Source organism: Aptenodytes patagonicus, chromosome 5, assembly GCF_965638725.1.
Source record: "Aptenodytes patagonicus chromosome 5, bAptPat1.pri.cur, whole genome shotgun sequence".
Taxonomy (NCBI): domain Eukaryota; kingdom Metazoa; phylum Chordata; class Aves; order Sphenisciformes; family Spheniscidae; genus Aptenodytes; species Aptenodytes patagonicus.
This window is the reverse complement of record NC_134953.1, coordinates 2,547,996-2,561,072: the sequence shown is the minus strand read 5'-3', so window position 1 is coordinate 2,561,072 and position 13,077 is coordinate 2,547,996. Positions and strand designations below refer to the sequence as shown.

At 44.1% G+C, this 13,077-nt stretch overlaps 1 long non-coding RNA gene across 1 annotated transcript; it reads left to right on the top strand.

Annotated features, from left to right (window-relative positions):
* Window positions 1-1,551: 1,551 nt before the first annotated feature.
* Window positions 1,552-10,611, top strand: LOC143160563 (uncharacterized). The gene is made up of 3 exons (XR_012995404.1): window positions 1,552-2,502; window positions 4,662-4,724; window positions 8,111-10,611. It is a non-coding gene; the product is annotated as an uncharacterized LOC143160563 (long non-coding RNA).
* Window positions 10,612-13,077: the final 2,466 nt, after the last annotated feature.

Here is a 13,077-nt window from a genome sequence, read left to right as displayed (position 1 = left end):
CTCAAAATCTCTCACTGGGTATTTTGAAAGAAAAGATGTAACAAAAACAACAGAAAACTGGCTTGTTTCTGTCCTTTTTAGTCACCAGTAAGGAGATGATTGCACGGGCTGCATGCTGTGCTAGACCTTCCGCATGACTTGCCTGCCTGTACCTTTCCTCCTTGTGTTTTGTAGTAGCTTTGCTGACAGTGAATCACTATCTAGCCTGCTTTTCTTCTATTTAATTAATAAAATTTGACTTAACACGTGGAAGAATGAAAATAGTCTGTACAGTCACATGTCCTACCTAAAATCTCATTTTCTTCCCCACGCCCCCTCTCATCCTCAGCTTTGCTGCCAGGTAGCACAGGAGTTAAGGGGTAACTACCACGTCTTTGCAAGAGTATCGCTTAGCCTAGAATGTGAATCTCCATCTCGAGATCTTGGTGTAGGCTAACACCCGATACAGGACAGCCACTTGCCGTGTTGTTAAAATCAAGTGGGTGCTTTCCTGAGCAAGACTGGACAGAAATACAGTCCAAGGCTTTCCTGAATTGGAGTGGGATGGGCCGTGCCATGTAACTGGCACAAATGCGAGTTTGAAATTCTTTGGTAAGAAATCAACCTTGGTCTGCTAAAATGGAAAGTTTCTGACAGAACGGAAAAGATTATTTCAGGAAAGCCAGGCTGAAGAGATTCTGCTGTTACCAGCGTGGATTTCGTTCTGTGCTCAAAGCTATACGGGCCACGCTTCTGCCTTTAGAGTTCATCCAAAGCAATGTGATATATCTGCTGGCGCGCTGAAGCTGTAAATTTGATTCAGTTAATAAAATGGACTGCAGAGATGTTTCCATGTCAAAAAGTCCTTCCTATAATGCTTCTAGTTTACAAAACTAGTTCTAGTTTATATATTTTATGTAGCTAGTTCTTTTTATAAAACACTTCACTGACAAAAATCTACTTTGGTAATGGTGATGATTGTTCCCCTTTTAGAGGGGAGTATAGAACTTCTCTACAAATTAAAGGATTGATTCTGTGTTAACCGGCAACAATGCTGATGTTAGAAGTGCAAGAGGAGGGCTCACACCCGTATGTTTCCACCATTCAAAAGAAGCCCGAGATCATAAAAACGACGTCGGCGCTCTGCCGTCCCACTCGTTTTCCTCTGCATCGTTGACTGAACTGTAAAAGCACTTTCTGAGAAGTTTAGCAGTGATGTGAACTGAAAACCTCACCGCAGCCTGAACGATTGAGGTGTGCCAGCGGTGGGGCAGGGCTGTTCATAAAGCACTTTGAAGATAGTACTACCTGTAGCGAGTGTTGTTAGTGATTTGATCCTAGAGCCTTGCTAATGTCAGCCTCGGCAAAAAAAAAAAAAAGGACCGTCAGGCATTAGCAATCTTCACAATATTTGGATATCGCTAGGCAGAAATGTAGAGATAAGCTTTTGGGGCTAAAATTGGCAGATAAAGGGGTGACCCGATTTGGAAGGCTGCTGGTCCAGTGCAAGAAACAAGCCAAATCCAAAAGCTGAAATAAGAAACCTTTGAAATTTGGGGGCGGGCGGGGGGCAGAGGGCAACGTGTGCGCACCAGAGTGAAGCCTTCTGTCCTGCTGCAATTCCGAGTCTGAGCGGCTTGCAGGCACCGCTCCCGGCTTTTAAGGCTACGTAGCCATAGTGTGTTCTGGTATTTGAGACCCAAATCTCCTCAGAATAAGCTGTGAGAATCAGACGGTGCCAAACCTAAACTTTTGCCTTATTTAAGAGACTCGGCTCTGCGGTTGATCCCTGCTTGAAGTACTTTTTTTTTTTTTTTTTAATGCACGTTGTCTGAACCTTGATACTATGTTGAATTTGATGGAATTCTTAATCTTGATTGTTAAGTGGAATCTCTGTTACAGACTTAATTATCCAGATATAATAGATACTGAGAAGTTAATAATAAACTCAGAAATCTGCTGCTTAACCAGCTGTCTTGGTAATTACGTTAACAACACATTGGCAATTGCTATGATTTAAACACTCTGGGTTTGGTTTGCCTTTTCCGTTCCGGTTCACTGTCCACACAGCTTCATTTCAGCTGTGCTCTCTGCCTTTCCACGCACGCAGAGGAGCACACGAGGTCGCCTAGGGAGGCTGCTGTCAACCGCAGGACAAAGACTCTGCAGCAGAGCATCCCTGTATACTCGAAGACTCGAAGCCAGGTGCTCCTTTTTGACGGGTAGGACACTCTAGCGCAGCTAACTGCTGCCTGATTTTGAGTAAACTGCTTCTAGTAATAGGAAGGGCTGTTTCTTTTCATCCCTTGAAGTGCAATACAAAGGCCAAATCTCCACCCATTCTGAGCACGGCATTCCTTTCGATCTACCTTATAAAAAGGTAAGGTTGCACTGGAGGCAGACCAGAATGCTCCTTCAGCCTCCTTGAAGACGTCTCGTGACTAGTGGGAAGGATGAAGCTCCTGGCACTTTGTGGCTTTTTGTTTGTCTTGCTTTTGTGCCTCAATGCCTTTACTGCGGAAGGTAGAGTATATTCTTCTAAGACGACTGCCTCCTTTCTTTTCCTATTCTTGCCTTTTGTGATATAAAATGCTTATTCTCTGTTGATTTTAATTAAAGAAAAAAAGCAGAGCTTGACAGCTGGAGAGAATGAGTTTAGGAAAGGACTGAGACTGCAGAATGTGGCTGCCTATCAATGCTTTGGTTTGTACAGTAGTGTTTCCTCTCTGCTGCTGCCTGTTGCGTGTAGTACAGCATGATTAATTCTTACCTTAATCTGTGTTCTGAAACCCGCGCCTCTGAAAAAAATGCCTGTTATATTTTTCCAGTAGATAACCATCTGCCAATATAATAATAATATTTTCTGAATAGTGAGAAACGCATTAATGGAAAAAGTTTCTACCCTTTTGGAACAAGGGAATAGGAAACACAGAACTGGAGTAAATGAGAAGCTCTTTATAGAGTGGTGAGACAGGTGAGAGTAGCTCTTCTGACCTTCAATCAGTCTTAACTTTTTTTTTTTCCTTTACCACTGATATTCCACACTTCAATTGCTGTATTACCTTGTGGCGCCCAGTTAGCATTTCGCAGTATTCCAAAGCGCGCAAATTCGCAGAGCAGTTTAAATCTTAAAAACAGTGGGTTTTCCATCTGTCTGTAGCCACATCTCTGGAGGTGTCATTCTGGGTTTGCAGGGAGACAATGTAGTAGGATTTTTAAATTGAAAGGTGTAACTTTTAGAGTTACCTATTCAGACTCGATGTTTGATATTGTAAGCCTCAGAGACCCACCATGATTGTTCCATGGTGTTTATTTTACACAAGATGTAGAGAATGAATATGAGATAAGGAAAAACAAATAAGCTAAATGTCCAAAGGTCAGGAGCAGCAGATTTGCCATGCTTCATATTTTGTAGAAACCTCGTAAGAATCACTTCATGTGTAAATATGAGTGTGGAGAAACATGTGGAAGCTGTCTTTCAAACTGGTCAAGTCAGCTGCCCAGTTTTCTCATTTACTGGAGCCTGTTCTGAGCGGTGGAGCTCTTTGCCAGAGCTGTGGTACCTGAAGTCCTTCTGCTCCCTTTGCATTTCCTACTTCTATTTATTCAGGCTTCCTAGGCCCCTTGAGGGAAACTTAAGGAAGGGTGCAAAGGGAGTTGGAGAATTTCTGGATGTGTCTACAGGAGCATAGCAGAAGCCTGGCCAGAAGGGGCGGGGGACAGCAATACCCAATAAAACCCAACTGAATACACACAGGGTCCTGCAGTAACGTTCCCTTTTTGTTAATGTGATTCCTAGGGGTTTGGTGCTTCGCTGGGTCAGAGGGTGGGGAAGAAGTGTGCAAAGGACACTGTTCCTTACCCATAAACACACTGACGGGAAAGCAGAAGTGCCTGGGTGTGCTAGATGAATGCGCTTTTTATGTAAAACCTGTTACATCAGAACGAAATGATGGTGACGAGACGCCTCAAACCTCTTGGATGCTAGAGCAGCCACCATCGCTAGCCTTGGCTGTGGAACTGTGCCACAGGGATTTCCAGGAACACTCAGCATACGTGAGATTTCGTTGATGGGAAATCACCTACCTCTGTCCTTTCTGCTCCGCCTCTGCTCCAGAGTCAACCTTTCTTCTCCCTTTAATGTGTCCAGCACAAAATGTGTCAAGTGCAATCAACAGCTCACTTATTTAGGTCTGGTAGGGAGGGAATAATTCAATGGCTTTGCCCGTCCAGAGCAATTTATTCTATGCTCCTGTGCAAACGGACACAGAGATACTCTTTTTTTTCCTCTTGGTAATCTTTTAAATTTTCATTAAGTGATGTAACTATAAAAAGAGTGCAGAGTCTCCTTCTTAGGTTAAAACAGCTGGAATTTGCTGCTTGTATTGCCTGCCGACATGTGACGTTTCAAAGGGTAAAAAAAATCTTCACAGCTTATCTGGCGTAACTACTAGTAACGATGGAAAAGAACAAATTAATTTCTGTTCCATGCTAGGGACAAAGCTATGCACAGGCGTAAAAATCAGTCGTGATGATCCCTCGTTTCACAGATCTCTCTGTTCAAGGATTTCAATGGTAAATACAGTAATCAAAATGTCTGCGGGCTCTAGCCCATTTAGTGCATACGTACAGCTATTTGCATTATCTGTCTCCACTGGTAATGTGTTATTTTTCACCCTCAGGTCGGAAGGTTAAGAAAGTCTGCTGCTCAAAACTACCCAAACTCAACAAAAAAGCGCATAAAGGTAATAAGATTTACAGTTTCGTTACATTAATTAGGTAATCGTTATAGATAAATCACAGCAGTTAGAGGTTTTTCCATCTGCAAACTTTGCAGAATTTTCCATGCAGGTGAGTATTATCTTCGTTGTTCCACTGAGAAATTGTTCTTTTCTCAATCAGCTTATTGAGTGTTTGGGTTGGGAAGAAACAAGAGTAGAAGAGAATCCGTTTAATGCTCACAGTGTAAAACAATCAAGAGAAATATGATCTAGTCTGATGAAAGCATGAAGTGTTCGTATCAGTTCCTGCTTCGTAGAAGGTCTTACTCTTGTTTTGAGGGCAGGAAGAATATTATCATAGCGTAGCTCCTCATTGACAAGAACAGAGGCTGCGAAAGTGAAGTTTTACGGTGGCTTTGCCTTGCTGTATTCCGTCACCGTCTACCTGTGGCTACATCCATCTCCGTGTTTTGAGAGATCAACCAAAGTGTGATTCTGTAAATTCCTAAAAATTCAATTTTTGAACCTGCAGCCTTACCAGGAACAAGAATTACCGGAGGTGGAATTTGTCCTTTATTTGGGTGCCTAAAGACTGCGCAAGTAAAAGTGTACTTGCATTGAAGTACTTGGAAGCCTTTTCTAGCCAAATGCGTTCCCTGCCTAGAGCGAGTGGAAGGGGAGGGCCCCCCTGCGGTGTTTTGAGGCCACTCGTTTTAAGGGGAAATACAGAAAAGCCGTAGCCTTCAAAGGGAGGGCAAAGCACTTTGTTGCTTTTTAAAGTAGCCACGTTCTGGATGGGAGTTTCAAATGGTACAACTGTCCTTTCAGAAAACCGATCTCTGCCGGTTTTTTTTCCTTCCTTGTTTTCTGCCTGGCTGGTGCCTCACTGCGAACTGGTAGTCAGATGCAAATACTCCCAGCTACAAGCTCAGTATTTCCTGCCTGTGTACCTTTGTGTTTACTTAAAGCACCCTGCACAAGGCTGCAGCCAGCTTCATTTGCTTGGCTCTGGAACAAGATAATGCGAGGAGGGAGTAAGTCAGCTGGGAGTTGACTTAGCTTCTTGTTCAGATGCGCAATGGAAGAATTAAATCTAATTTTCCAGTTCTAGTTAGAGCTGCTTTTGAGAGCAAAAGGAAGATTTCTTGCAGAAAGAATCAGTGGGGGTTTTTTAAGCAGTTATTGGGATTTCTGCCATCATATCAGTGCTTTCACTGTATAAATATGATAGTTTTAGCAATCTTGTCCACTTTCATATACCCTTACTATGGTGATTCGGCACCATCACTAGTCTGAAAACACTCGGTTTGCTTCTTTCGCTACGTTCGTAGTATCCCTGGTTTCAGTGAGACCCCAGTAAAAAAAGCTAAACCATGAATGAGTCTAGGATAGAAGGATTAGGTATGCTCTTTAGAATAACCACATTTTAAATCTTAAAGCTGATAACTTTTATTAAAGGTACAGAATTTGATCTAAAATAGTCTACTTCCTATTTACTTATTTACCCTCTTCTACTCTTTTCATGGTAAAATTACTAATTTGAAGTTCCCAGCAAATTCATTCCAGGTGATAAAGTACCCTAAATGCTTTATTCCCTTTTGTATTTAGGTAACCTAGGTGGAAATCCTTGTCTTTCTCTGCAGTTTTCCTTTAGCTGGTGCCTTTCCTTCCTTTCGAGTCTCCCAGTGCTGAATTTTTTATAGCTTTGTTTTATAGGCAGAGTCCCATCGGTATCAGGGGCGGTGAACGCCTTGCAGATTTATGCCTGCGGGTCGGGGGTTTATAGCTGTTTGGGGCTCCTTTCTGATTTAATTGGCAGGTGTAGCAGCAACCGAGGACTTCAGCTATGAACAATCCACAGCAACAGCAGCGGGTTCCCAGCCCCTCCCGGAGGACTGGAGAATGCAATGCTGAACGCGCAGAGGTGGCTCTTGTCTCTCTTGGCCTGAGACAGACCGTCTGTCCTACCTGGCTGAACCGATAACCTTTTCCAAAGTACTGAGATTTCATGCGATGAGCATAGCTGTCGCTTTTCAGTCTGAGGTACCTCCCGCTAGCTGACAAAACAGCAGGCGTTGCGGGCTTTTTTCACGCAACAGGCATGAAACCTCTCTGATGAAAGTGCTTCCAAAGAGAGCGTTCCTTTGAAAGCAGGCTGCTGTTTCCCATGGGTAAACTACAGTGATACTGGTCTCACAGAGCAATGGAAAGTACGATGCTGAGAGGGAGAAAGAAGTACAAAGGAAGCACTCCATTAAAACTTGTAAGTTCACCACAGAGATCTCCTACAAAGGGAATCTGAAATGCCTTCCTCTGTTGCAGACCCGGTAATAGTTGATGATCGTTGCTTGTCCCCTGCTAGTCTCTTCCCTGGTTCTCTGAGCACTCCAGCCTGCTCACTGTACCCATCTCGGGTCCCCACCTGCAGCCAAACCTTTTTTTAGGTCAGACATTGCTGTTCGTTTGCTTTCCTACAGGGCGTACCTGTCTGCTGCACGTGACTGCTTGTCTCTGCTACAAATCCGCTCATATGAAAATGCCTGATCTGAATCCGTTTCGACTCTTACTGCAGATGTAAAAGCTTAGGCCTAATGCAGCAACTGCCCAAAGCGAAACACAGTGTTTTGTTTCAGGTGCAGCCCTGGGCTGGGGCTGTGCGATGTTGGCTTGTGTTTGTACCGTTGCTACGAGATTTCTGTGTCATTTGTGCTTCCACGTTGCTGTCTTTTCTAGGGGAGCGTCACTTGCTTCATACAGTCCGCAGGCAAAGCACGCTGGCTGACTCGGTGGGGGTTGCTCCACGCCGTTCTTTGTGCCAGGCGAGCGCCTGGGGGAAGCTGCAAAGCCGCGCAGAGGCTAACTCAGTGTGGCTTAAGGAGGGGGATAATTTAACCATCCCGGCTGCTTCTTTCGAAGCACACCCGCTGATTTCCTAGAACTTTGTTCTTCCATCAGAAACGATTACGGCCCCAGAAAGCAAATCTTTCAAGCCAATGTCAGCCTGTGGCTTCTTTCCGGGAAAGATGGTGAATGTGACGATAGGAAGGGGAAGATACCGTGTAATGTGTTGATTGTGGGACGCCAGCTCCGGAGAGAGAGCGAGTACTGCCCCGTGTCTGTGAAGACCTTCATCTGACTGTGGAAACTTCCAGCAGCAGCGATCATACTTTCGGTGGTTGTGCACCCTCGGTACGGGGGGGAAAAGCTGCCGGGAATGGGTGATCTCCAGCAATCTAATGAAGAGAAAAAAAAATTGCCGTCACGTTTCTTTTTATTTTCAGATCACTGATAATCTAAGCCTGCCCATACAAACACGGCTTGGCTTCCGATATTAAAGTTTTGTGCCATTCTTCACACTCCCAATTAAACACCTCTCTCCGTTTTCTCCCCTTTCCATCTTTGTTTTACAGGTATAAATTTCAAAATGACTCCGATGGAAATAAGGAAATACTGCAAGCCTTGTCCTCAGCCAGCCCCTCCGGTGGTTCCTGGACCCCTTCCGCAGTTAAAATGAGCAGACTGAGACCCGCGTGGAAAGCATCTGTCTGCCAGCGCTTTACTGGGTTGAGGGCCCTCCTTTCACAGATAGGACATGAGCGTATATTACTTTATTTTTTGTTTGGGAAAGGCTTCAGTCAGTACTGTTTATTCATTCACTCAGGCTCCTTCACCTTGTTAACTTTAGCCTGGCAGCTAAAGAGTCAGGCAAAGCCGTCTGGCTGCCCCCGGGCTTTGTGTCACTGGCATATTCCTCTGCACCAAACAGGGATTTAGCTCCTCAAATAAGAGAAAGAGGAGAGCTGGCTGAATCACTTTGTTTTGCATTTTTGGATTGCCTAAAAGGTGGGAGAGGGCTGATGTTATTGTTTCTAGTTATCCGTATATATGCATGTTTAACCTTTTCTGTGAATGATGTATTTTATATTGACGAAAGGATTTTGCTCGTAGCTAGGCACCTGATGGTTTTTCCTGCAGCCTTTGCTTTCGGTGCTTGAAATCCACTTGGACGTGAATGCCTAGCAAGTAAGAAAGAGCTCATCATTCACAAAGGGCTGAGAAACTAGATAAGCGGGTTGTTAAAATAGTAGTAAAGGACCAGATTCAAGTACAGTGGTAAGCTTTTCCATGTCTCTTCTAAAAAGTTTAAATCTGGCTTTAAAAGTGAAGGGGCCCGTTCCTTAACTTACTGGAAGAATGTCATCAGGTGGCTAGTGAACAGCATATTGAAAAGGTGTTAAGGCTAATCAGATTAAATCTCTTCCTCCCAAAGCCAGAAGGCGACTGCTCTTTTAAGACACCTGAGTTGTGTGATCACCTTAATAAATAAAACTTACTGGAGCTTGAAATAAATGCTAAGAATAATACCAAAGGGCTGAATAACAGAGAAACTGAAGCACCCTCTGCTGATTTCATTAGCAGTGATCGGGGTCTTCACTCATGTATCTTCTGTCCTTTCCTAACTGTCCCCTGCATATGCTGCTGTTTCTCTGCCTGGGGTGAGTCCTTAAACCAGAATTACTTGGATGTTCATAAATTCGGTTTTCCTTCTAGTGACTATGAGGAGTAGGAAGCTTTTCTGCTGTTGGGCAAAATGCAGATTGCAAATAGTAATTCTTCCCCCAGTACTCAGAGTACTGCTATTTCTCTTAACATGATTTTCCGTACGATAGAAATGGTCTCGGTGCCCTTCAGAATTTGGGGGAGTTGAATGGGGACAGGCAGGCCTGTTGTAACCCACACAGGCAAATGCAATTCCCAAGGGTCAAGTTTATGGGCACTTGGATGTGGCCATGCTCTCTTATTGGCAATGTTTCTAGTGTACTGAGCAATTGAACCTGTTTCTGGGTCTTCTGTGTGCTTGTTATTACTTTATTTTCTTACTGGTCTTGAGATTAGCTAGAGCTGACTCTCAGCTTCGTATTTTTGAAGAGCTGACCATGCATAGAATTTTTCTATCAAGGATAAAGGAGCTGCCAGTCCTTCTCGCAAGATCTGAATCAGGAGGTTGGTGAAGGAGCTGTGTTTGATTGTTCTGCTGCTGATCGCTGGGCAAACATATTTTATTTCTGTTTTGTCTTTTGTAGCTCGCAGAAGGAATCTGTAGAATACAAATCACAAGTAAATGTAAAAAGCATATTTGGTATTAAATGTGTTTGCAGCAAGGTTTTACTCTGTAAAATATGGCCATGTGTGTTTACAGCTCTGTATAAAGCATTGCTAGCAGGTGTGAAGATTCTGTTCTCTAATGTGAGCTTAAGCCCATTTCTTTTATATCTGAAAAACGCTGTATGGTTTTTCTCTTTGCCCCACACCCTCCAACCAGTGTGCTCCACACTCTCCGATCCTCCTTCAGGCAATATGTTCTCTCTGATAGCAAAAACATAAGCCCCAAAGACCATCAGCACAATTAAAGAAATACTCTGGGTCTCTGGAGGGATGCAGGGACATCATCGAATGCACTTGACTATTTTTACTCAGTTTCCCAGCCTGGCCTTAACCTCAGGTTGAGGGCTACGCACGTTAAAAATGTTACGTGTGTGAGGTCCTGGTCTTGACTGAACGAACTAAAGCAGGAATCCTCAAATTATTTCGGCATGGCTTGTGACTGCTGCCCAAACATGCTTTTTTGCCTCATCTAGAGGTATCGGGATGTCACGTTGCAGCCTCTGAAGGTGAATCCTCAGCAGACTTTGACTCTTACGGACCAGGCCATTTTCCCCACGTGGTAGAACAGAGCTACCATCTGATCATGGCTTCACTTACAGGCATCTGTTCTTTTGTTTTCCTTTCATTTCAGTGTAGATTTGTTTGGCATTACCTGAGGAGAAACATATTTGCTGAGTGGCTTTTCAAAGTACACAAGCTGTATGCTTATATAACGTAGTAAATTCAGCTTGTCCAAGCTGACAAATGCATTTGTTTGTATCTTGTGTTCTTGTGTGCGTTTGGCTGTCGAGCATGAAAATTGCACAGCCTTCAAGTTCCGATAAAGATGTTTCTGAAGCATCTCTACGCCTGCCAGAACGGACGTTGGATCCTGGTCTGACCTTGTCAACTAAGCGAGCCAGGTGGCCCCTCACTTTGTTTGGAGCTTAATACCACCAGCTAACGCCAAATCGGTCTGTCTTATTTGGCACCATGACTGTGAATTGTCAGGAGCACAGGAGCAATGATCCCTGCTGACAGGGAGTGTTGGGGCAGAGGCAGGTTTTGGGACCTCTTCTTTCAAAGTGGGTAGTAGAAGAAATAAAATTACGTATTCTTTACAGAAAATACGATCCCAAAAGGTGTAATGGGGGCTTTCGCTCTTGGCTTTTCAGCCCTCTAGACTGTGTGGCCCTCAACGGATGCAAGGGCCCGGGTATAGTTGAAGAATTCAGGATTTTAGCTCTGGAGTTCTGTTTATCCCAAGTACAGAGTACGATGGCAACTTCTTGTGATTGCATTTGCCAAGGAAAACTAAAATCCTGCGTGGATAATATCACCCCAAATAATAAACTCAGGTGAAAATATAAAAGCAGAGGGATAAATACTTCCTGTTGTAGATTTATATATTCTTACAAGATAATTCTTGCCAAAACCCGGTGAAAGATTCCTGGTGACTTCAGTATTCATTGGATCGAGTCTGGAGATCTGTTGCCTGATTCTATTGTGTCTGATGTTGTTGATAACTATCCCTTCATGAATAGCTTTAGCAAAGTATTGTCAGAAGGTGAGCGCAGATCGGGTTCATGTACACTTTTTACTGAAGTTTGTTCTGAGAAGAATTAGTCCAAAGCTTAGCAATGACTTTCTCCTCTTGTAGGTTGAAGGTCAGGGGAAAACCCCCTTACGCATCAGTCTTCTTTTGCCTCAGACCAACCAGTTCTCACTAGATGTGAGCAGTTGTCTTCATCACAGCTAGTTTCTCTGCACGGCTCATCAAGTATTTTTTTTTTAATTGCTGGTGGGGAGCAAAGAGAGCTCCCCAGTCCTACATTAAATGACACGAGCAAGGGTGTTGATTCCAACCCACGTATGTCTGTGGTTCCCAGTAGCCCTTCAGTATTAGAAGCCTTATGGCAGCCATCGGATGACCTACGTTGGTTTTGAACACACAACTGTCTGATCATGCTTTGTCTTTTGATCTTAGAGCAGGGCTAACAGCACAGAAGGAATTCCCCAAAATGACTTCTGTTTTCAATGTCTTAATGGCGGGAGCCTCTGCTAGAAAAGTTCAGTGTCTGCATATGGATTTGTCCACGTCATCATTCAATCTTTGTGCTAATGTTTGTTTGTGTGTTTTAAATGCACTGACTGTGACTATCTTCAGGTGTGGGGGATTTAATGCCACATTTTCAGGCTGATGCTCCACGAGGGAGTGGTTAAGGCCAGGGATTTGCTGTAGGATAAGCACCTTATGTCCACAGTGCCGTCTGGCCAGCCTCTGAAAGCATTATCAGAGAAATCGGGTCACTATGTGCCGATGAGAGGTCCTACACTGAACACGACTTGTCTGTCTTCCGCAGCCCGCCGCAATCACAAAAATCTCTGTAGTTGCAAGAAGCTGTCATAGCAAGCCCGGGTTCTGTCGGAGCCTCGAACTGCATCCAGGATGTTAGTTCAAGAGCTGGTTAGTCCCAGCGGGCAGCACAGCACAGGTGCTCACGGGTGATGATTTGAAGCTTATATAGGAGGCATTCAAGCCCAAGCATTTGAAAGTTCGGTGCACATAAAAATGCCTGTTCGACGGATGGTTGCGATTAGCTGCCCACCGGGCACTTGTACAATCTCTTAACTGTATTAATGTGGTAAGTGTAGTGCAGTCAGAGCAACTAATGTATCCTGGCTAATAGGATCTCCAAGTCCAACAGCTAAACAGCAGCAGGGTTTCCCTCACCCGACAGGCAAGATGGCACTTAGAACTTAGGTCGGTGAAGAAGAGTGGATTTCTGCTGGGCTCTGTGATGTTTTCTGGTCATCAGCACTGATCCCAACCTCAGGGGGAAAAAAGACATATTCCTGAGGCACCATTCGGTTAGTCTGTAGGCGATACAGCTTGCCTGGTCTCTGAAAATCCAATCTCTGTAGCATGCTCTTAAAATCGGCTCCCAAAACTGAAGCGCACTGGAAAATGCTGTCTTTGCTAGGTGGGTTCTCAAGACAAAACTTCCCGTTAGCATTGTTGCAGAGCCCTGTGTCACAGTCAGTGCCAGCTGTGTGGCGTGTTCACTGAGCAATGCTAAAACCTATTTGCATCCCGGAATTTTCCCCAGGAGATCAATATGCCTGGGAAGAAAGATGTTTTCATACAAAAAAAAAAAAAAAAAAAGCGTGAAGTCCATCTGTTTACAAATGCTATCAGAGAAACAGTGAGATAGTTGAAAACAAGATTCCG